Here is a 23,213-nt window from a genome sequence, read left to right as displayed (position 1 = left end):
GTTAACACAGATGAGCTCTCGTTTGCCATTAGCCGCTACGATGAGCTGGTGATGGCGTTGATGCTCCGGTGTGGAGAACTGGAGACGCTGGTTGGCTATGCCGACTTCCGTCATTTCACGTTTTCCCCAGATGCCTCAGGCTGCACCCATTGCTGCCCCGCGGACCACGAAGGTTCGCGAGACGTGGTCAGCAGTGGAGAAGTGCGACGACCCAGCGCTATCGGGGAAGGCGATTGCCGAAAAGGTACGGACTATGGTTGCACCATCCCTCGGAGTCAGGGTGCATGAGGTGCGTGAGCTCCGCCGCGGTGGTGGTGCAATCATCCGGACTCCTTCAGTCGGAGAGCTGCAGAAGGTTGTGTCGTCGAAGAAATTCGCCGAGGTAGGACTGAATGTGGCGCGAAACGCTGCCGAGAAGCCGAAAGTCATCGTCTATGACGTCGACACAGCTATCGGCCCCGAGGAGTTCATGCAGGAGCTCCACGAAAACAACTTCGATGACGGCTGCGGAATTCAAGAAGGTTTAGAAGGTTTGTGTGTAAACGGTGTATAGGAAAAATGAGCTAGAGAGATCCCTTTTGGGATTGAGTGTAATTTTACGTATTGATTTTACTTCGTCGAGTAGATATTTATGTATAGAAGAGCAGTCATAAGGATGATCGCAAGGGTGGGGGTGAGATTTCTGTTCAAGGCTATGCACCTTACTGTGTCCTCAATTTTCTGGGAAGGTAACTGGTGGTTGGATTATTAGTTGAGAAATATTTAGAAATATCAAACAAACTGGTTATAGGGTCGTGTATACGTATATATAAAAAATCATATAATCATAAAACCGTTAAAAAACCGTCGTTCCCGTATATTCCAGCTACTTTCAGCTAAAAGCTATGGAGCCGTTGAGAAGAAAATCTAAACAATCTGAAGTCATAGCGACTTTCAGCTTAAAGCTACCCACGTTTTAAATGTATGCCTTGCAAAATGTTACCTATAAAGTAACAATGACTAGTAGTCACCAATAATTTCATGATCCCTGACTGCGGTCATCCGAAATAATTCCCTACAGAGATATGTATTTCAGATTATCTGTGATCTGTCTCCATTTTCATTATGCTAGGAGACCCCATAAAATCAAATATTTATGACTCTTTGAACCTATTATCGAGAAAGTCAAGCGGCAATTTACCTGCATCCAAACCCATAGTTCGCCCTCCTTTTCTGACTTCTCCATTGCAGTCTGTGCAGTCTGCAGCCTGTGAAGGCTCCTTAAATCGATAACCAATCAGGTGGATTCTAAGACACCCCCTGTAGATGTCAAACTCTCTAATCCTCGTTTATAAAAATGGATCTCCTTAAATTGCTCAGGATCAGTTCTTATAATACCTCAGCACTGCATTCTTATAATATAATTTCGGTCGAACTTGCTCGGGATATCACGTCTAACCGTTTTAATTGTTTGTGTGGACTCAAACCATTTACTGTGAAAAATTTTAATAACGAATTAAAATATATAAATAAAATATATTTATAAAAAATTCAAAATGGAATCATCAGTGGCTTGTGATTTGTGCAAGCAATGCATCGAAATTAGTGAGTTTGACTCTCATTACGCGAAGTGCTCAGAACCCAGTAAAGCCTGCGAGGCTTTAATGTTAAACTCTAACATTAGATGTGACTTATGCTCTAATCTAGTAAAAATTGTGAATTGATGATCACTACCAACGCTGTGAAGGACCCCGAAATGCATTTAGCATTTTAATGGGTAGGGGAAAACTGGATGAAGAAGACCACCCTATGACATCAGCTAAGTCTATAAAACGATTGAGGATGGAAGAGGATAAGGAAATATCTAACCCTCCAAAAAGAAAACAAATTGACTTAAGAAGGGAACTCTTATGTCCTACTTGCGGTGAAAAGTACCCGGCATCCAGAGAACGTCAACATATTCTAACCGATATACATAAAAATGCGTCGGCCAGAGAAGTTAAGAACAATGCGAATATCATATTGCTTACATCTGAGACGACATTTCCAGTAAAATCATATCGAATTGATAGTCCATTTAATAATATGATTGATTTAAAAGAGTTTTATCAGCAGTGTCAAAAAAATATAGTTGAAGTTATAAAGCATTGTATGATAGATTACAGAACCATTAAATTTAACCTAAGTGTATATGGTACATATATTAAGCAAACAGATGAAGGAGTTACAGTGGAAACAATGAAGCACTTTAAAACCGCCTACAAATCTGTATACATAAATGAAGATATTATTGATGAGCTAAATTCGGCCATAGATTGCTTACTTACATTAAGCAGCGAATTTCAAGAAAAAGACTCAGGCTGGGCTATTAAAAATTTTAACTATTTTGAAACTACTATAATAAAACTGGAAAACATTCCTGCCAACGGATACATTAAAGCTCCTCAAAAAATAAGAGCCCGAAATGCGCTAATAAACGTGCTGAATGCCGACGTATTTTGTTTCAAGTGGTGTATACTAGCATTTATAGCTAATCAAAACCATGAAAATAGGACTTTTACAACCCCCCAGCAAAGGAAATATTCGAGAGAAAGGATGACAAAGCCTCAAAGCTATAACATTAATATTAATGATGAAACTATTGTGTATGGCGGAATGACTTTAGATTTTTCGGGAATTAAATTTCCAATCGAAAAAATAGGAGTTCGACATTTTGAGAAAAACAATGTCAACTTTAGCATAAATATTTATGAAATTGATGAAGCAGGTGAAAAAATTGTTGGTCCCACGATTAAAACAAAAGAAAGAAAACGGAACCACATTAATATATTGGGAATCGATAATATTACCCAAAACATTTTGCATTATGCGTATATAACAAATCTTTATACATTATGCTCTTCACAATTTTCTAAAGGAAAATCGGGAGGATATTTTTGTGAGAACTGTCTTCAGTGTTATCACGTGAAAAGCACTACTCACAACAAACTGGAATGCGGAAAAGTGTCCTCATTTTATCCTGATCCTAATACGACAACATCGTTTAAAGGATATCACAAAAAATTATCTCCTCCAGTGGTAATTTATGCAGACATTGAGGCTGTTCTTGAAAATTACAAAACATGCTTGAATTCTTCTGCTTCCTCGTCAACCACGCAAGTACAAAAACATACGGCATGTGCCGTATCTTTGTATGTTGCCCATAAAGATTATCCTAATCTTAACGAACTGTGGACCTACGAAGGTGAATAGAACAACATTTTTATAAAATTATATTTAACTAACATATTTAAATTTTATAATTTTATAGGCGTAGATTGCATACAAACATTTTGTAAAACTCTTAAAGAAAAAACTTTAAGCCTGTATTACAAATATTGGGTTAACTCCAAGAAACCGAGGGATGACACTTTCGATGAACAGCTTCAAAAGGGAAATTGTTGCGCCTGCGAGAAAGAAATAAATGCGAGCGACCTGGACAAATTCTTTGATCAATTTTCTGGAGAATACGTAGGTCCTATCCATAGAAATTGTAAGCCTAGGTTTAGATTAAGTGACCCTTTCTTTCCTGTAGTGTTCCATAATTTATCTAAATATGATATTCATTTATTTATTACTGAATTAGAGGGGGACTTAAGTCCCATACCTTGCAATAAAGAACTCTATATAGCACTTACGCAAACTATAAAAATCAATGCTACAAGCAGATACAAAATAAGATAGATTCAGTCCGATTTTTAAATTCAAGTTTAGATAAACTATCAAGCTATATGGAAGATAAAGATTTTAAAATTCTAAGTACGAAATTTCAGGGAGCAAAATTTAAGCAAATGAGAAAATTGGCTGAAAATGATTTTGAAAAAAATGTTGTAAGCTAATGTATAATGCTGTTTACGGGAAAACAATGGAGAATGTAGCAAAGCGTCGTCAAGTAGCTTTAGTTAAACATTATCAATCGAAACAAAATTCTCCAGGTTTTAGACAGCGCATAGCTAGAAATGATTTTCATAGCGTAGAAATATTTGGTTCAGACTTAGCAGCAATTGAGTCAACACCGTCCAAAATTATGTTTGATAAACCTATATAATAGGAGTAACGGTTTTAGAACTCTCAAAATGGTTAATGTATGAATATTATTATAACTTCCTTTTAAATAAAAGTCATTCTACGAAAATAATAAATATGGATACAGATTAATTTATATAATCTTCAGAAGATTTTTATCAAACACAAGACACAACACAACACATTAGGAAGTGGTGAAAACTTTGGTTTTAGTTTTGAAGTGCTAGGATTTATATCATTCAAATATATTGTTCACACATGAACACCGAGATATTAGATTATATATATATATTGTACGTAACACGATTGAACAGCAGCAGCAATTGTATCGTCAAACATTTGTCTGCCTATATTCAGTTTGAGTTTTCTTAATCCAACATCAGTCATTAAAAGAACCTTAAAGAGTAAAACAATCAACCTAAAATGGACTCCAAACAAATTGAGCTCTTCTTGATGCAGTTCGAAGACATGATATTTGAGAAGCACGTAACGCAGCTTATATATTTGAAGAGCACTCTGGAGGACTTGGAGGATAAAGAACTGATCCATTCTAAATATGGATTCCACTACAAGCTTTGCCCCTGGAGTGATGATAACGCTTCGGAAGGACCAGATACGTGCCAGTGTCATAGGCTTCTGATTCTAAGAGACGAGGACTTCAATATCTTGTTAAAATATTATAAGTTAAACAAAAGATTTGTATAGCACCGACTCAAATAAACTAAATAGATTTTCTTAAATATCTTGCATTTAATTTTTTAAAATTAGACTTTTCAACAATAACATTTCAAGTATTAATTTCTATTAAAATGTTTGAAGAAACTTTTAAGAGATTTCTTGTTACATTTACAAAGAAAACTATTAGAAAAATATCCCTGCAGTTATAATATTTACAAGCGATCGATTTTAAAAATGTCGAATTTCTTATTTTGGGAATGTCGATATCGAAAAATTCTGCCGATCTGCAACTTTCGAAATAGAACAAAATTTAATAAGACCCGGGCTGAACTGAGCATCGGCGTTCCAAACAATTTAAGCAAGAGACTTTAAAAATGGATTGTGTTAAACACATTTTAAGTTTGTAAAGTATTTATCAATTTCAATCATGGGATCATATTCGCAGTATACTTCTGAAAAGTAAAAGGTTCTGAAACGCTTCTTTTGATTCGTGTTGTGCCTTGCGGCAATTAATTGTTAATTTAAATTTTTTTAATTTAAAATGATTTATTATATTCATCATTAGTTTCGGAAGATAAATCGGCGAACTCTGGCGTCCTTGAACGTAAAGCATCCTTATCTTTTTTAAAACGATCAATACCTTCTTAATTTCTTTGGATTTAAAACATGACCAGTGTTATGAGTGATCTATATTAATCTTTTGTGATTGAGCTGCTCTGGTTAAATTTAAAGAAGGATTTACTCCAAATGACTTTAAATTTCAGCTCTTAAAGAATTTGGATCCATTTATAAAAATCAATTATTTTGTTTATTCATAATCAAGAGCAATAGCCAAGTCGATCTCGCCATGTCCGCATGAACGCTGAGATTTCGAAAACTATAGAAGATAAAAAGTTTAGATTAGACATGCAGATTCTTGCCTTTAATTTGATATATCATCGATACGATTACATATCTTCACAAGTGCTACTTCTGATGTTCCTCGATTGCCATCGAAACGTGACTAAGCTTAGCTTGGAATTTTGCGCTGATTATATAGCCCACAGCTAGTGTGCCCAGGTCGTACTAGGGGATTGAGGGCACCTTCCGATAACGCGCTGTCGAGACCGCCCAGTTGCCATGGTCAGCTGGTATGTTTAGTGTGGCCAGCTGCCGAATTTCGATAACGTTTTATCGATATCCCAGGGCTGCACGGATGAATTGGTATGCTTAGTGTGTCCAGCTGGGTGGGAATCCCAGGGCTACACTGTGCTTAAATTTGGGCGCGAAGCTAGCGTCTGTGTGATTTTCCATTGAAAACTCTTATGTTGGAATGTTATTTTTTTCTGTATTATTTATGCTAATTGGACTGGTGTGTAGTTCGAAAAACGGTGTAAAATAAAAGAGCTTCAATGTATTTTGCTAAGCTCTTCTTAATTTCAGTACAAAACTATAACTATATTATACTTGTTAAATTATACAAGTTTTCTATGCGACATGTATACGGAATATCTCCAGCTGACCAGTATAATCCTTTATCCTTTATTTATAATCAAGTAAGCACTACATATGGTAACCGAATTGAGTTTGTCCGGGTATCTTTTTCAGGGAATTTTGTGCTGGAATTTAAAATTTCAATAAATTATTTATCTTATATAAATATAACCTAAAAACATTGGGTATACTAGACTCGTTGGAAAGTATGTAATAGGCAAAAGGAAGCGTTTTTGACCATATAAAGTATATATATTATTGATCAGGATCAATAGTCGAGTCGATCTGACCATTTTATTATTTGTCTTTCCAATTTCTATCAGTATGCCAAAGAATTGTTTACCGCTCCCACAAGCCACCCATAACCCCCGCGCCCGAATCCCAAAAAGAATGTTTAACTTTCTCGATCGCTTTAGCTGAGTAAGGGGTCTGATAGTCGAGGAACTCGACTATATCGTTCTCTCTTGTTTCAATTTAAATTGACAACATAGTCACATATTCATACAATTTTCAAAATATCGCTTTTTTACAATTTTATTTTAATTTTCACTGATATCAGCTGCACGTGAAATTTTAAATCAACCTGCCTCGTACTTGGTCGATAGAACGCCATGTTGGCCTCCAAAAAGAAGTAGGCACCATCCTCCGACTGTTGCACTGGGGTGGTAATTCCTAAAGTGAAAATCCTAGTTTATTGGAATCTTTCTTTATCGGGATTATATCGCAATTATATTATATCGCAGGGTAATTAGAGCCTCCGATGCGACGGGAACGTCTCCCGAATCCCGATAAACGAGGTGCATTCGATTCAGAGGATCCCAAAAATCAGTATTGCTTTGCTTCTTCTCGGTATAGTTATGTGGAAGGTGTCGAAAGGAGGCCTCCCGAGCAGAGACTTCTTTGTCCAGCTAAATGTAAGCGTTGATCGCCGAGACTTTTGTGTCCTAAGCGAGTCGATCGATGCTTTGGGAACGACTTCTTTGTCGGCTGTAGAAGTAACGTTGAATTCCTCAGTAAAACACCTCCACCGGCTTCTTTGTCGAGTGAAAAGGGTTTAATGAAAACGATGGGTTCGTCTTAACTTAAGAGATTTATTGATACGTGTGCACTGCTCTAGGTCTTCTTATCTTCTGAAGTAAAGCGCCATGTGTATTCATTGCATAATGATCTTATTCTAATAAGTGAGGGTATGTGTGGGTAAACATGACTCCCCCAGCGTAAGTTTCGACAATGTGGTTGAAATTATTTGTTTAAGTAAATGTATAATAGGAGTACAGAAATGTTAGTTTTCACAATCTTCATTTTGATATTTATATCTCCGTTTCACCTGATCCTTATAGATTTTTCTTTTATGGTCTTTATTATTAGTCAAGTAGTTACCGTATTGCGTGAAATTACTTATTTCTTGGTATTTCGGATTTGATTTTCCTACTTGATTATTCTTAACAAATATATTTGCGAAGTTGGACTCGTTTATGTTATCTTGTTTAGCAATTAAAGTTTGTTTATTTCTTACTAGCTTTTCCGATATTTTGGAAATGTCTTCGTCACATCTATATTATTTTCGAGGAGAAATTGCTTTATTACGACAATGTCGAATTCGTTATCAGTTACGATCTTTTTCGGCTTTCCTAGGTATTGAATTCTTAATTTTATTGCGCTAAGCAAGGAAATCCAAGATCTGTCTTTAATATGTTGAGCGGTGGCATATTTAGACATTTTGTCATTTGATGTAACGTACATAATATTTAATATCTTTTAGGATACCAGATGTCTATGTGAATTATATCGTTTATTTTATCTGGCGTTTCTGAAATATTTAAATTATATTTTATAGGTTGCCTATCATATTTGGCTAAATTACAAATTTTACAATTGTTAATATAATTTGTAATAACTTTTTGCATTTTTGGATAATAGTATTTTTCTCTTATAGATATAAAAATTTCGTTAATGCCTCTGTGATTATTCTTTATATGTTCGTTTTCGATAATCTTCAAGAGTTTTTCTTTATCATTTACGTCTTCTAACAATATTCCTGACTTTAGAATTCTTAAATTTTTATTACTTGAAAAATACTGCCTATAAATTTCTTGAAATTTTACAAATAAACTTAAATTTTCACAAAATATTACAACTAAGCCTTTTTCTGGCAGTTTCTCTTGCATGAACTTAAGCATATTTTCCTCGTTTCCGTTTGATTTAAAGATATGTCTTATTTTCTTGTAATGCAAAATTTTGAAGGTACTTAAATCGCTTTCCGCTTCTATAATTTGTATTTGGATTTTAAAAACGTTTAGACAATTAGTTGTAATACTAATAAAATTAAGATCGTCTGAGTCCGCACTGTGAACAGTTTCCAATTCATCAATTTCGTTAGCAAATATATGAATTAGATCTTTCGAGAAATCTTCATTTATCATTTTTGTCTTAGGCTTAACTACTGGTAATGTGCTAGTGTTGTCTAGCATAAATATATCTAAGTTACTTATCTCTAATATTGTTTGGACATTTTTGTCATACTCTTCTGTTGATGCTTTGACAATTCTGCTAAGTCCGTCTGCTAAAGCGTTTTTTTTCCTTTTATAAATGTTATGTCAAAATCAAACTCGTTTAATTGCACTTTCCAACATTGTAGCTTTAGGTTGGGTTCCTTTAGATTGTTAAGCCAAACTAGGGGTCTATGGTCGGTTTTAATAATAAACTTTCTTCCATAAATATAATATTTAAAAAATGTTGTTGACCAATATATTGCAAGAAGCTCTTTTTCTGGTGTACTGTAATTGAGTTCATGATTTTTAAGTGAACGACTAGCATAAAAAATGACTTTATTATCTTGCATGAGCATGGCGCCTAATGCATAGTTACTTGCGTCTGTAACTATCGTGAATTGTTTGTTAAAATCTGGGTAAACGACTACCGGATCGCTTGTTATTAGGATTTTCAGTTTTTGAAAAGCTTCTATGTATTCTTGATCATGTGTGTTTATTTTAGAATTTTTCTTTAAATATTTTATTAAAGGTTGGGCAATTTTGGAGTAGTCTTTTATGTAGCGCCTCAAATAACCTGTGATGCCTAGAAAACTTTTAATTTGTTTTTGGTTTGTCGGTAAATTTATCTTAAAAATTGCATCAATTTTCTTCTGACTTGGCTTAAGACCATCTGAATTAATAGTGTGTCCGAGAAATTCAATCTCCTCTCTGGCAAACTCGCATTTGTCTGATTGGAGTTTTAAATTTGCCTTAGATAGGCAGCTGAAGATACAGCTTAGATGATTGACGTGTTCTTCTATATTCTTAGAACATATAAGGATGTCATCCATGTAAACAATGCAAAATTGTCCGGTATAGGGGCTAAGGATATTATTCATTAGCCTTTGAAATGTTGAAGATGCGTTCCGTAGTCCAAAAGGCATACGAAGGAAGTCGTAGTGGCCACTGGTTGTTGAAAAGGCTGTTTTGTGTACGTCTTTATGTCCATTTCTATCTGATAGAAACCTTTTGCAAGGTCTAAAGTTGAAAAAATTTGACAGTCACCCAATTCGTCGAAAATTTCATCTATATTTGGGATCGGGAATCGATCTTCGATGGTTTCTTTATTAAGTTTAAGGTAGTCTACGACGAGCCGCCACTTTTGCTTATTTGACTGGTCCATTTTCTTCTGAACAACCCACAAAGGACTGTTATATGGGCTTTTAGAGTGTCTTAACCTGTTAACTTCGTCTTTGTGAATTTGTGGGTATTTGTATGTTTTTGAATAAATGGGAAGATCATTCTTTGTAATAATCCTGTGTTTGATTTCACTTGTAAAACTTAGGTCTTGGCCTTCTTTGAAAAAAATATGTTTGAATTTTGGAATAAGCTTGTTTATTAAGGATCTGGCCTGTGGACAAATTAAGTTCATTGGAATTAAGTTGTTAATGCCAATATCCAAGTGGTTTTCCTGAACCTAAAGATCTAGATAAACATTATTGAGTTAAACATTTTTTTTGTTTGAGTAATCGATAACTGCACTCATGTCATTAAGTATGTTACAGCCAATTAGCCCATCGAAATAGGTCTGAAAATTATACTCTAAAAATTCACAAATATAACCTTCAGCTTCAAATTCTTGGAAACATGGAAACCTGCATAATTTTCCTATTTTAATTTTGTTTCCCATTGCTTTCCCATTGACTTCTATGTCAATGTCTGTTTTCCACTTCGGGTGACACAAATTCTCATTTATTACACTGAATTCTGCTCCAGTGTCAATAATAAATAATAATGGCCTCTTTTTACCTTGAACTTCTATATATGGTATTCGTCTTGATCCTCTATCTGAAAATTTACACTTGATTGATTAATATCCATTGACTCGAAACTACGCCTGCTTTGCTCAGAACTTTGCTCATTTCGCCTATTTGTTGAAACTCGAGCAGAATTAGAAGTTGAGCTATTATTGCATTGATTCTGATATCCCTGCCTTCTATTATTTACCCTAGACGTACCTTCAGTTCTTTGATTTTCTTGTTGTACGGCATTGTTTTGTTGATCCCTATTTGCTTCATCAAAATTACTTTGGGTAACGACTGGTTCGTTTACATTTCGATTATCATTACTGAAATTGGTTTTAAAGTTGGGTTTATTGGGTTTATTTCTTCGAATTGGTCCGTATAATGTGTAGCTTTGATGCCGATCATCTTCAATGATTTTATAGGCATCCTCTACGGATCGCTTCTGGTGCGACGGGCTGTATAGGTGGTCCAGAAACACTTGGGCTTAGTAAATACCTAATGGAGTCAACTTGCTCTTGAGCAGTGCATAATTCGAAAGGAGTGAATGCAGTACGCAGGTGGTCAGCAAATGCTTCAACTCTTTCTGCCTCAGACCGACACCAGGAGCCCTAGAACCAGAACGACACAGAATCGCATCCGTTCCACTTCCACTTTTCTGTCAAGTATGAGAAAAGAAATATAAAGATTCATTCAGATTTTCATCCTGAACTCCAGCGGACGTTTTAATTTTGGGAAACACCACCAGCTTATTTCTTCAACACTCCACTCTCAAACCTTCGTGGGAGTTAACTTGCGCATTACTTAAGTTTGTTTGAAGTGGTAAAGTTGGCACAGGTTCTAATAAGTTTTGGTGTTCAAATACAAATTTCGAAAATTTTAATCCCGATTTTACCGCTAATTTGTGTGGAGGATTTATTCCCAAATTAACATTGTTTAAATATATTTTGGCATCTTTATGCTTTGCCTCAAATCGCATACACCAGAGGAATTTTAATGGACCACATTTTTCTATTGCAGTTGCATAATGCACTAGGAAGTGGTGTTTTGGTTTTAGGGAACCAAACTGGCTCACATGATTGAGTGACGATTTTCTACTAACTTCCGTAGGTAATTTAATTCTTTAACGTATTTTGATCTAAACAAGAAATCGATAATACCTAATAATAACAATATCACTTCCCATTCCTAACACTCTTCTGGCACTATGTCTCATATCATTAATGGCAAACAGTATATAAAAGTAGCCACTTCTAAGGCAGTCATTTTTAAATTAAATTTTTGCAAACGATTTAAATTTATTTTGACAGAATTATTTCCAATTTCAGTGCTTTTCTAGAATTAATTTCATCCAGCGTTATTATTTCGTTTTTAATAAACGAAACGCGCACATAGTATTATAAGGAAAGAACATGAAATGAATATATTTAGTTAAAACATATATTATTTGAGCAGAAACATGAAGTGAATATATTTAGTTAAAACATATAAACATGGAATCAATAAATGAAGTAAAACACACAACCCGCATTCAAATTCAAACACAATGCAAACACAAAGCAGACCTAATCGGCCTCTACAACTCTTCTCATACCTAGCAGACCTAATCGGCCTCTACAACTCTTCTCACAAATAGCAGACCTAATCGGCCTCTAAGCTGTTCTCATCAATAGCAGACCTAATCGGTCTCAAAACTGTTCTCACCGTTAGCAGACCTAACAGGCCTCTGAACTGTTAACTGGCAGACCGGAGCGGTCTCTTCCAACTATCTCTCGTTCACAGGCAGTGGTGAAACTAAAGACGACGAGACTTGACGACCGAGTAAGCGGTCATCTCGGGAGTCCGGCACCCACCCGTATCCATCGCAGAGCTGTACAACCCCTTCCGGGACGAGACCAGACGCGCCCGAGCCAACCAGCCGCCGATCTCGCCACGAGGACTGCAGCCCATCTGAAGCGACTGTGAACACTTTGTTTTATTCACAAATAAAGACCCAATTATTGTATCATTCTCTCGTCTTCTCCTCTGGGACCCGGGTCGGATTCTCTTCCAGCAACCCCACCTGAATCAATTAAATATCTGAGACGACTCCTGGCCATCCTTGAGCCATCCGAGCACTGACAGATCGTCACATACGTTACATATGTATGTCATACACGTATACGCTTTCAAGGATATCATGCATTAAATCAAAGCCAAAACACGAGAGAACGCTATATTCAAGTTCCCCGACTATCTGATACCCGTTACTCAGCTAGTGGAAGTCCGAAGGAGAAATTTCAACACTTATAGTTTTTGACGGTTTGTAGGCGTTAAAGTGGGCGTGACAACAAGAATCGACATGTGTCTATGTCTCTGAAGTGTGCATGCTTAATCTAAACTTTCCAGCTTTCTACTTTCTATAGGGACAGACAGACGGACGGACATGGCCAGATCGACTCGGCTATTGATCCTGATCAAGAATATATATACTTTATATCTAGCCAAAGGCCGTTGCAGCCAGTGCTATAGCCTTAAGTTAAGTTATAAATTCTTTTTGTAACTTAGCTCTATATAAATAAATAAATAAATATACTTCATATGGTCGGAAACGCTTCCTACTGCCTGTTACATACTTTTTAACGAATCTAGTATACCCTTTTACTCTACGAGTAACGGGTATAATTAATTAATTTTAATACCCGTTTCTTGAAAATCGTTTTCTTTTAAAGAATTTGTACATGATTCTTCGTTTCTTATACTTTCTAGTTCTTCCATACAGTCAAGTTGCATTTCAGATTTAGTACGCCTACATATCCTACAATATCGTTTTGAGTTAAAGGATTGAACAAATCGGATATTTACAAATCAATATTTACAGCCAAATTATCACCGACAATTAAAGATAAAGCAAAGCAAACCTTTCGTAACTCATTTTTAACTGTCAGCATGATTCCATTTTCTAATATTTTGAATTGCTCAACCAAATGATGAAAAGATACTTCGTTTCCAAATAACATACTGTAATTTGGACAACAAATACTGTGGCTTTAACGGAAAATGTATGTAGACACCGCATATTGAAAATATGTGAGTGCCTAGCGGATTGTTAATTTGAAAATCGTCAAGATACAATAAAAAAAGAATAACTATTTCAGAACTAAAGCGTTCTAAAATATTTCCAAAAAGCTGAGCACTTGCGAAATTTCTTAAGTCGTTTGCGTTTAGGCTTGTCTGAGTATTTTCTACAGTTAGCTTCAATAAATTTGGAATTTAAAAAATTTGCTTAAATATGAAAGCTAAAGGCATTACATAAATATCATAATCTTTCGGGTCCAACGTAGGGTTTCCACATATAACGATTTCAGAAACTTTTCTATCAATTTGAAATTTTGTGGGTTCCTTATATAGACGTAAGCCTTTTAAGGCTTCAAGAAATCTATGCTCGGTACGAACTTCATGGAACGGATCCCTAATAAAACTTTAAATGTTCTGTAAATCATCAGTTAGAGTACTTGTTATGTGAGCTTCAATTGCATTTGCTATGTCATACATTAATGAGGTAATTATATTTTGAACTAAAATGACATGACATGACAACTTAAGATCATAAAGAAGTTAAGAAGTACTTATAACTTTTATCTTTAAAAAATTCAAGCTTAAGTTAGATTCTGAATGTTTATTTTCTGATTGAAGAAAATCATGTTCGTTTGCATTCTGATTATTTAAATTTGATTTAGAAATATACTGCTTTGAAGATAACGGTTCAAGAAGATATAGAATGTTGTTCACCTAATGTAAACGGCAGTTCATTATCCTGCGGAACTTCCCGGTGAGTTGTTTCCAAATGTATGCGAAAGTATGCAAAATTAGTGAATACTTGTTCACAATTTGGTTGCTTACATACTATTTTTAACGAATTTCTTGTTAATAAATGACTTATTTTTAAATGGGATACTAAAAGTTTTGCATTTGGAAGTGTCCTCAGACAACGAAAGCACACAAACATTTTAGTTTTAGTTATGTAAATTGCTTAAAACTGTAGTTAAATTTGGGGATTTCTAATCGATCTCCGTTTTTATCTCATAAACATATTTTCGAATAAACGTCCACGCTTCTTCGCTAGGTTCTGGATATTTTAAGCCGTAACAGTTGAGTCAAATTAAAAAAGGTTCTGATCAAAATATACGTAAAATACGACGAGATCCGTGTCTGAAGAACCGTGTACAATGATGAAAGGTTGAAGAGTTGATTCCTCGGCGTAATGAAGGCACACCTGCTTGTCAAGTTGGTGCTTGTAGTCGATCAGGCTATCTAGGCGCAGCACTTTAGAATTCTGCGCATCTGCTATAGTCACCTTTGTTAGGAGTTAAAACTCCGCACAAATGCGAATAGTGATCGCATGAGGAGGGCCTGCCGTTGCCAGTTACGCAACAAATCAACGCGGGCGTATGAGCAATGTACGGTATGTATAAATTATATGCCAGAGGCAAATTAATTAAAGCACTTAATTTCGCACACATTCAATTACTTTACACCGAATTTAATTAAGCGCATAAATGTTCTTTAATCTTGGAGGCCTCGAATAAATTTTGAGAATGACGGCTATCGCTGCGATAACCAAACAAATAAAGTAAGTAAATCAGTACAACTTCAACCTCCGAAGAGATAAGTCGTGCCACTATAGTTTAAAGCCTCGCTTCGCGCAAGCCCTAAACTCTTATCAGCAAAACTTTGCACAAACAAATATAAACCACAAAGATAAAGAAAAAAACACAGCAACAAAAACACCAAGACCTAACTCGGGCTGAAGCCCTTAACTAACAATCATGACAGACCCACCAGACATTCATAATTTCACCGCAAAATCTTACCAATCCCAATTAGGCAACCCAAAATTTATTGTCATTAAAAGGAAAGATAACAACTCGCTTGAAAGAATATCACCTTTCATCATTAAAAAATCTGTGGACTTTGCCTGTGGAGGAGAAGTTGAGGTATGCAAACGTACAAGAGACGACAGCCTATTAATAAAAACTAAAAATGAACTACAAGCCAGAAAACTCCTTAAACTAACAACAATCGCAGATGTGGAAGTAACAGCAACTGGACATAAAACATTAAAATTCTCTAAGGGAGTTATCTATTGCAACGACCTTAGATATATCGACGAAGACTCAATTCTACAAGAGTTAAAACCACAAAAAGTAACTGAAGTAAAAAAAATAATGAAACGACAAAACCCAAACTCTAACTCTGATAGCAACAACACCACCTTAATTGAAACCGGCCTGATCATTATAACAATTGAATCACACAAACACCCTGAAATACTACGAATCGGCTACGAAACAGTCCGAGTACGAGACTATATTCCACTTCCACTCCGATGCAAAAAATGCCTTCGCTTCGGCCACCCAGCACCAATATGCAAAAGCCTAGAAACCTGCACCAATTGCTCAGAAATAAAACACACAAACGACGGAGAAACATGCACAAACGAAAAAAACTGCTTAAACTGCAGAAACAACCCAGAAATCAATCATCAACACAGCCCACTTGATCGCAAATGCCCCACTTTTATAAAAAACCAGGAATTAACAGCCATTAAAACCACACAAAAAGTAGACCATAAAACTGCTCAACGTATTTATTTTGAGCGACACGGCTTCCAATTGCGAGACTCCTATGCCAAAACACTCACAAACGGCACAACACAGATGAAAACAAACACTTAAGCACCTAATATCGACGGAAATACACACACAATCCAATCGCAAAACCAAAATTCGTACATCACACCCACATCAACAGCACATACCACTTCATCGAAGACAACAACAACTGGACCAGCCAAAACAACTCCACTATCAAACCAACCGCTTCAACACCACCATCATCACTGCTACGACAAACCAGAAGACATGGATACTTACCACCCCACTGACCACCCCAACCTTCTACTAACCTACTAACCTATCTACTAACCTCAAAGCATCCAAAATAAAGGCCAAAGCTCTAAACAAAAAGAAACACACTAACAACAGCGATAGCGAATCCATATAGAATCTTAAGCCGTACACAGAACTTAAACTAAACCGTCAACACCACCCTTAAACTAAGATATAAGCTTTTATCTCCTCCCAAATGTCCCTTATTGTAATCCAATGGAACTTAAAAGGATATGTAAACAACTACAGCCAACTCCTTATTCTCATTAAGAAATACTCCCCACACATAATTTCCCTCCAAGAAACCCACATTCAACACACTAATACCATTCCAACTCCAATAAACTATAAGCTATTAACCAATATAGCCACCAATAGATTTGGGGGCGTAGCACTACTAGTTCATAAGTCAATCCAATACACTACCCTCAATATCACAAGCGATCCAGAAGCAATAGCCATAAACATACAATCTAAAATAAAACTAAACATATTTTCCACATACATCTCCCCTACCAAAAACATTTCTGACCAGACACTCCAAAACACATTTAACATTCAGCAAACACCATCTCTAATTACGGGGGATTTCAATGGATGGCACCCGTCTTGGGGCTCCCCAACAACAAATACACGAGGGAAAATAACTCAAAGACTCATCGACAATACACACCTTATTCTACTAAACGCCAAATCTCCCACACACTTTTCAACACACAATACTTACTCACATATCGACCTCACACTCTGCTCTCCAATCCTAGCCCCTCACGCAAACTGGAAAATTCTAAACAATCTTCATGGCCGCGACCATTTTCCTATCATCACGACCCTATTCCCAACGACTAATACACAAAAATTCAACAGACCCTTTTTTAAACTGACAGAAGCCAACTGGGAACAGTACAGTGCACATACACAACAAATAAACGAGAAATACCTACCTCCCAAAACGTAAACAAAGAAGCCGCCCAAATCAATAGAATTATTTTATATAGCGCAAACCTCTCAATCCCACAAACCTCACCAAACGCACATCCCTACAGGGTTCCATGGTGAAACAAGCACCTCGACCAACTGCGAAAGCAAAAACAACTTGCATGGAAAAAATTAAACCGTACAATCACCCTAGAAAACATTGTTGACTATAGACGTAAAAACGCAAAATTTAGGTACGAATTAAAAAAAATAAGAAAAAAAGAAGCTTCCAGCTCTTTCACCTCAACCATCCATCCCACTACCCCCTCATCCAAAATATGGACCAATATAAGACGTTTCTGCGGACCTAACCCAATGAAAAAAATTCATGCCATATCCAGCCCAGAAAACAACGAAACGACACTAGCTAGCAACGAAATTGCTAACATATTCGCACAACACTTTTCTGAACTCTCCGGCGACTGGAACTTTTCAGAGGAGTTCCGAAACAACAAATACAGAAACAACCTACAGAACTATACCCCCTCTCCAATAGCCCAAACCATTAAAAAAAAATAACATATCTCGAACTCATCTCAGCGCTACAAACATTAAAAGGATCAGCTCCAGGACTCAATAGAATATGAAATGATAAAAAATAGCTCCCCCACAACAAAACACAGAATAACAAAACTTTTTAATGAAATATTTACTAGCCACATACCACAAGCCTACAAAACAAGCCTAATCATCCCAATCCTCAAGCCTAACACCGACAAAACTAAAACTACGTCTTACCGAACCATTTCTCTCAACTGTTGTATAGCAAGAACACTAGATAAAATTATAGCTAAAAGACTCTGGTGGTTGGTGACACAGCAACCTACTTAACGAAAACCAATTTGTATTTAAAAAAGGCAAATCGACTTCGAACTGTCTACTCTATGTAGACTATCTCATAACGAAGTCAAAAATGCACACCTCCCTCGTCACTCTTGACTTTTCAAGAGCCTTCGATCGAGTAGGTGTGCACTCCATAATCCACCAGCTGCAGGAATGGAAAACAGGCCCAAAAATTATAAACTACATAAAAAACTTTATGATTAACAGAAAAATAATTGTCCGTGTCGGTCCGCATACATCAAGCCCACTACCCCTATCCAATGGAATCCCCCAAGGTTCACCCATATCCGTAATACTCTTTCTCATAGCTTTTAAAAAATTATCTAATATCATATCCCTATACAAAGAAATAAAATTTAACGCATACGCCGACGACTTCTTCCTTATAATAAATTTAAAAAAAAACACAAACATCAGCCTAGACAGCCTATTAAATGATATAGGGAATTGGGGCTCATACTCAGGGGCATCGCTATCCCTATCAAAATGCCAACACCTCCACATATGTAAAAAACATCACTGTACTTGCAAGATAAGCTGCAACAACATCCAAATTCCTACCGTTACTTCCCTAAAAATTCTAGGTATAACCATAAACAACAAATATAAATGGAACACACACATATATTCACTCTTACCCAAACTCTACAATAAGCTAAACATAATAAAATGTCTATCCAGTCTCAAATTCAATTGCAACACGTATACACTACTTAATGTAGCAAAGGCAACGGTCATCGCCAAATTAGAATATGGCCTGTTTCTATACGGCCACGCTCCCAAAAGCATTCTAAACAAATTAAAAACACCATTTAACTCCGCAATCCGCCTAGCCCTCGGAGCCTATCACTCTACCCCAATAAATAATTTACTCTACGAATCAAATATTCCCTCTTTAGAAATGAAACGAGACCTTCAAATAGCCAAGCTATCCCAAAACCTAATCTTTTCGAAAAACACGCCAATTCACAAATTTGTTAAGCACAAAAAATCTAAAAAGAAAACACTATTAATAATAGACCAAACAATCAAACTCAGCGTAGAACTTAACCTACCCTACAAACCAATAAAACTCCATAAATACAAGCCATCATGGGACCTCCCCAACCTAATAGACACATCACTCAGAGGCCACAAGAAACAAGAAACATCCCCAGAATCAGAATTATACAAACCAAGCAAGCCATATTTAGCAACACTAACCCCTTAGACCTTCTTAGCAAGCCCAACCCAGAAAACATACAAAAAATCATACGTTTCCTAAAAAAACCGAATTATACCACCAAATTAAAAAAAAAAAAAAACAAATGTACAACAACAAACACAGTAATCATTTAACCAACTAGCCATTAATTAGATTTAAAAAAATAAATTAATAAATAAAAATTTTAAACCAACATAGGCATAGGCCCTGCAGCCAGTGCTATATTACTTAAGTTAGTTTAGTTTTGTAAACTGCTCTATCTATTATAATAAATAAATAAATAAAAGTCAACGCGTAGTAACGGCAGTGCGGAACGGGAGAAAGAGAGTTTGGCGACTCTGAACTGGAGAAAGAGAGTTCGGAGACTCTGAGAGAAGAGAGTTGGGAGACTCTAAAACTGGAGAAAGAGAGTTTGGAGACTCAGAAACCGGAGAAAGAGAGTTTGTAGACTCTGAGCCTGAAGTCAGAAGGTTTGAGGAAGAGTAACGGTACAAGCTGGACTTTGGACCGGGCCAACGGTAAAACCGGGGACTTTGGATCCGGAGACTGGAGACCAGAAACCGTTAGAGAAGGCCTATAAAAGCGGGCCGAACGCTGGAAGCTGGACAGTCGAGGAGAACAAGTATACCAGTGAACAAGTGAAGAACGAAGTCAGCAGAAGAGCTACAGCCGTGGTAGTCAACAAGGAGCAAGATCGCTACGTCAAGACGTTCGGGACATGGAAAGTCTACGAATTGAGACGCAGGTAGCTGAGGTCCGATACGACGAAGCACGGGTAGCCCGGAGACATTCAACAGACAGACCAGTCCAGTCAGACCTAGGAGGGCACAAGAAAGCGGTAGGGATTGTGGTGTAGACCCGGTGGACTGTGTAGGAGACCGCGTACTTGAACCAGGCGATAGCCTGGTGTGTCCGTGCGATCCGAGCAGGCGTGGTACCGGCGCCACCAGTCCGAACAGACGTGGGGTTGGCGTGTTGCGGTTTCACAGGCGTTTGCCTTGGGGAATCGCAGCCGTTAGCTTCCGTGAGTCTGCGTACGACAACAATTCTCAGCCCAAGGGACGAGCGCCCAACAGCGAAGGTCCGCGCTACTCAGAGCGGTGAGAAAGAGGAACGAGGCCGCTGGACAAGTCATATAGTACTACGACGGGAGAGCAGAGACGTCCGTATGATCAGATTGCATTGTAAAGCTAAGTACGAATAAAGACCCAAGAAACGAAAACTGCAAGTGTCATTACTGGTAATCGGGTGATCACGTTATATTATAAATTTGGTGGGACGAACGCCCAAATCTACTGAGCTAGCCGCACGTATTCCGTAGCGAGGAGACCAAGCAAATCAGTTCGTTACACCTTCTTAATTTTTCTTCCTTGTTCATTAACGAAACGCGCTGTCGGTGGCAGCACGACATTTAGCAAAATGACAAATAAAAATCCTGGGCATTTAAAAAAAACGAAGAAAGACAAATATAACAATAAGTAAATAGAAATTTCGTTATTGGTTATTTTACCTTCATTTCACTTTGTTTCGGTAAGCTGTTGCCTGCTCAGATGGTTTTTTATCTTCTTGTTGTAAAAAGGAAACAAATTGCACTTCAGGTCGTCCCATTTTGAAAAAAAAAAACTTTTTTTTTCTCTGGGTATATTTCTTAAGTTACGTTTGGGAATACAATAAAGCTGGACTTGGATGCAAATATTTTATACGAAAAGATGCATTGAGCTATGTGGTATAGCTTACCAATTCAGGTGCTTGAGCATGGCAAAGTCTCGGCCAAGCTTTTTAAAAATCTTCAGCACACAATTTGTATTTTTTTTATTTATTACAATAGATAGATAGAGTAGTTTAAAAAAATTAACCTAACTTAAATGGTATAGCACTGGTTGCAGGGGCCTATGGCTATGTTGGTTTACAATGGGTTTGTACCTTAATCTATTTAATGGCTTAATAATTGCCGTGTTTGTTATATACATTTGTCTTATTATTTTCAGATTTTTGGTAAATTTGGTTGATTTGAGAAAAAGTATGAGTTTTTGTATGTTATCTGGGTTGGGTTAGCGATGCAAAATATGGCTTTTTTGGTTTGTAGGATGGATTACTATATGGCTTATTGAGATATCACCTTGGCAAAACGGACAAATTGATATTGAATTTGGATTTAGGTACTGTTTGTGTGTCCTAGTCGAAGTCGTATTATTTTTACTTGGTGGAGTCTGGTCCAATTTTGTCGGGTTTGTTTAAGGTAATCGCAGGTGTGTGAGTTATTCGTATTAATTAATTGGTACCATTGACTGCAGTTTACTATTTTTTCTTTCTTTTTTGTCGCAAGTTCAGCTTTAAGATGTTTTTTATGTCTGTGTTATTTATTTTTGGGGTGAGGATAAGTGGCATATTGCTTGCTGATTTTTCAGCTTGATCAGCTAGTTGATTTCCTTTAATACCTGAATGGCCAGGAATCCACATTATTTTAATTTTAGGTGCATGTTGCGTTATTAGTGATCGTATTCTGTTGGGGTAAAAGTTGTTATTATTTGTATTTACGCAAAGCGAGACTTTAAACTGTAGTGGCACGACTTATCTCTTCGAATGTTGAAGTGGTACTGTTCAGCACTCAATTGGTTCAAATCCTTTTGGCAAATATGGAAAGTTTGTTTCCACTTCACGCAAACGTCATCCGCGCAATCTCGCTTTAAAATTGCTTTAACGGCTTCGTCAACTTCAGTAGGAATGGAACGATGGCTTTGGATGCTGCTTTTGATTTTTGTTTTCTTCCCAGGAAAACTTTGGATAATTAGGTTAGGTTAGGCCGCGCATAGGCCAATATGGCAAATAGCTGTCCGAATGTTTCTTAATGGACCTAGAGAATGTTTTCGCGGTTTTCGAAATCTTTTAGGATCGAGGTATTTTTCGCGAAGGCAAGTAGTTCGCCTGGCTTCTTCCTGGAGGCATCTTCTAGCGATGCCAGAACCGGAGCGCCTAGGTAGTTTATTCTTGCCCTTGTTAGGATGAGATAAGATAAAAAGGCCCGTGGGAATTAAACTTCCCACAAGTGGCCAGATCACTGCCCCATCCTCCTCTACTACTTCTACTTCTTCATCTTCAAAAAACTAAAATCTAGTCTCACTATCTGTTATCAAAATGTAAGAGGCTTGTGTAGTAAGCTAACTAATTTGTATTCTAATAGTCTTTCCTTTGCATCCCATGTTATTGTGTTTACAGAGACTTGGTTAAAACCGGAGATACTTAACTCCGAAGTTCTCCCAGGTATGTACACAGTATACAGGCATGATCGTCCCTCCAGGCGGGGAGGTGGAGTCCTAATTGCTGTTGGGTCTACCCTCACGTCAGAGGAGGTACTTTTTGACGAGTTCCGTAACATAGAATTCTTATGCGTAAAGCTGTCATTTTCTGATAGCTATGTTTATATTACGTGCTCGTACATTCCGCCGTCTTCTGAATTTCCTGAATATATTAACCATTTGTCCGCTATCCAATCCGTTGCAAACAGACTGTCCGATAGGGACCAACTAGTTGTCCTAGGTGACTTTAATATACCAGGCACTAAGTGGTCCACAGAGGAACAGTCAAATATTCTCCTGCCTATAGCCCAGCATGACTTTATTGACGGCTTGCTTGACATATCGTTGTCGCAAGTTAATTATATTCGAAATTCTCTTGGTCGTTTATTGGATCTATGTTTTGTTTCAAGTCCTGAAAGTGTGTCTCTGACTAGAGTAGCACCTCTTAGTCAACCAGAAGATCCATACCATCCAACTTTCGAGGTGACAATTGA

Source organism: Drosophila teissieri, chromosome X, assembly GCF_016746235.2.
Source record: "Drosophila teissieri strain GT53w chromosome X, Prin_Dtei_1.1, whole genome shotgun sequence".
NCBI classification, from domain to species: Eukaryota; Metazoa; Arthropoda; class Insecta; order Diptera; family Drosophilidae; genus Drosophila; species Drosophila teissieri.
The sequence above is the reverse complement of the archived record's forward strand: the minus strand, read 5'-3'. Positions refer to the sequence as shown.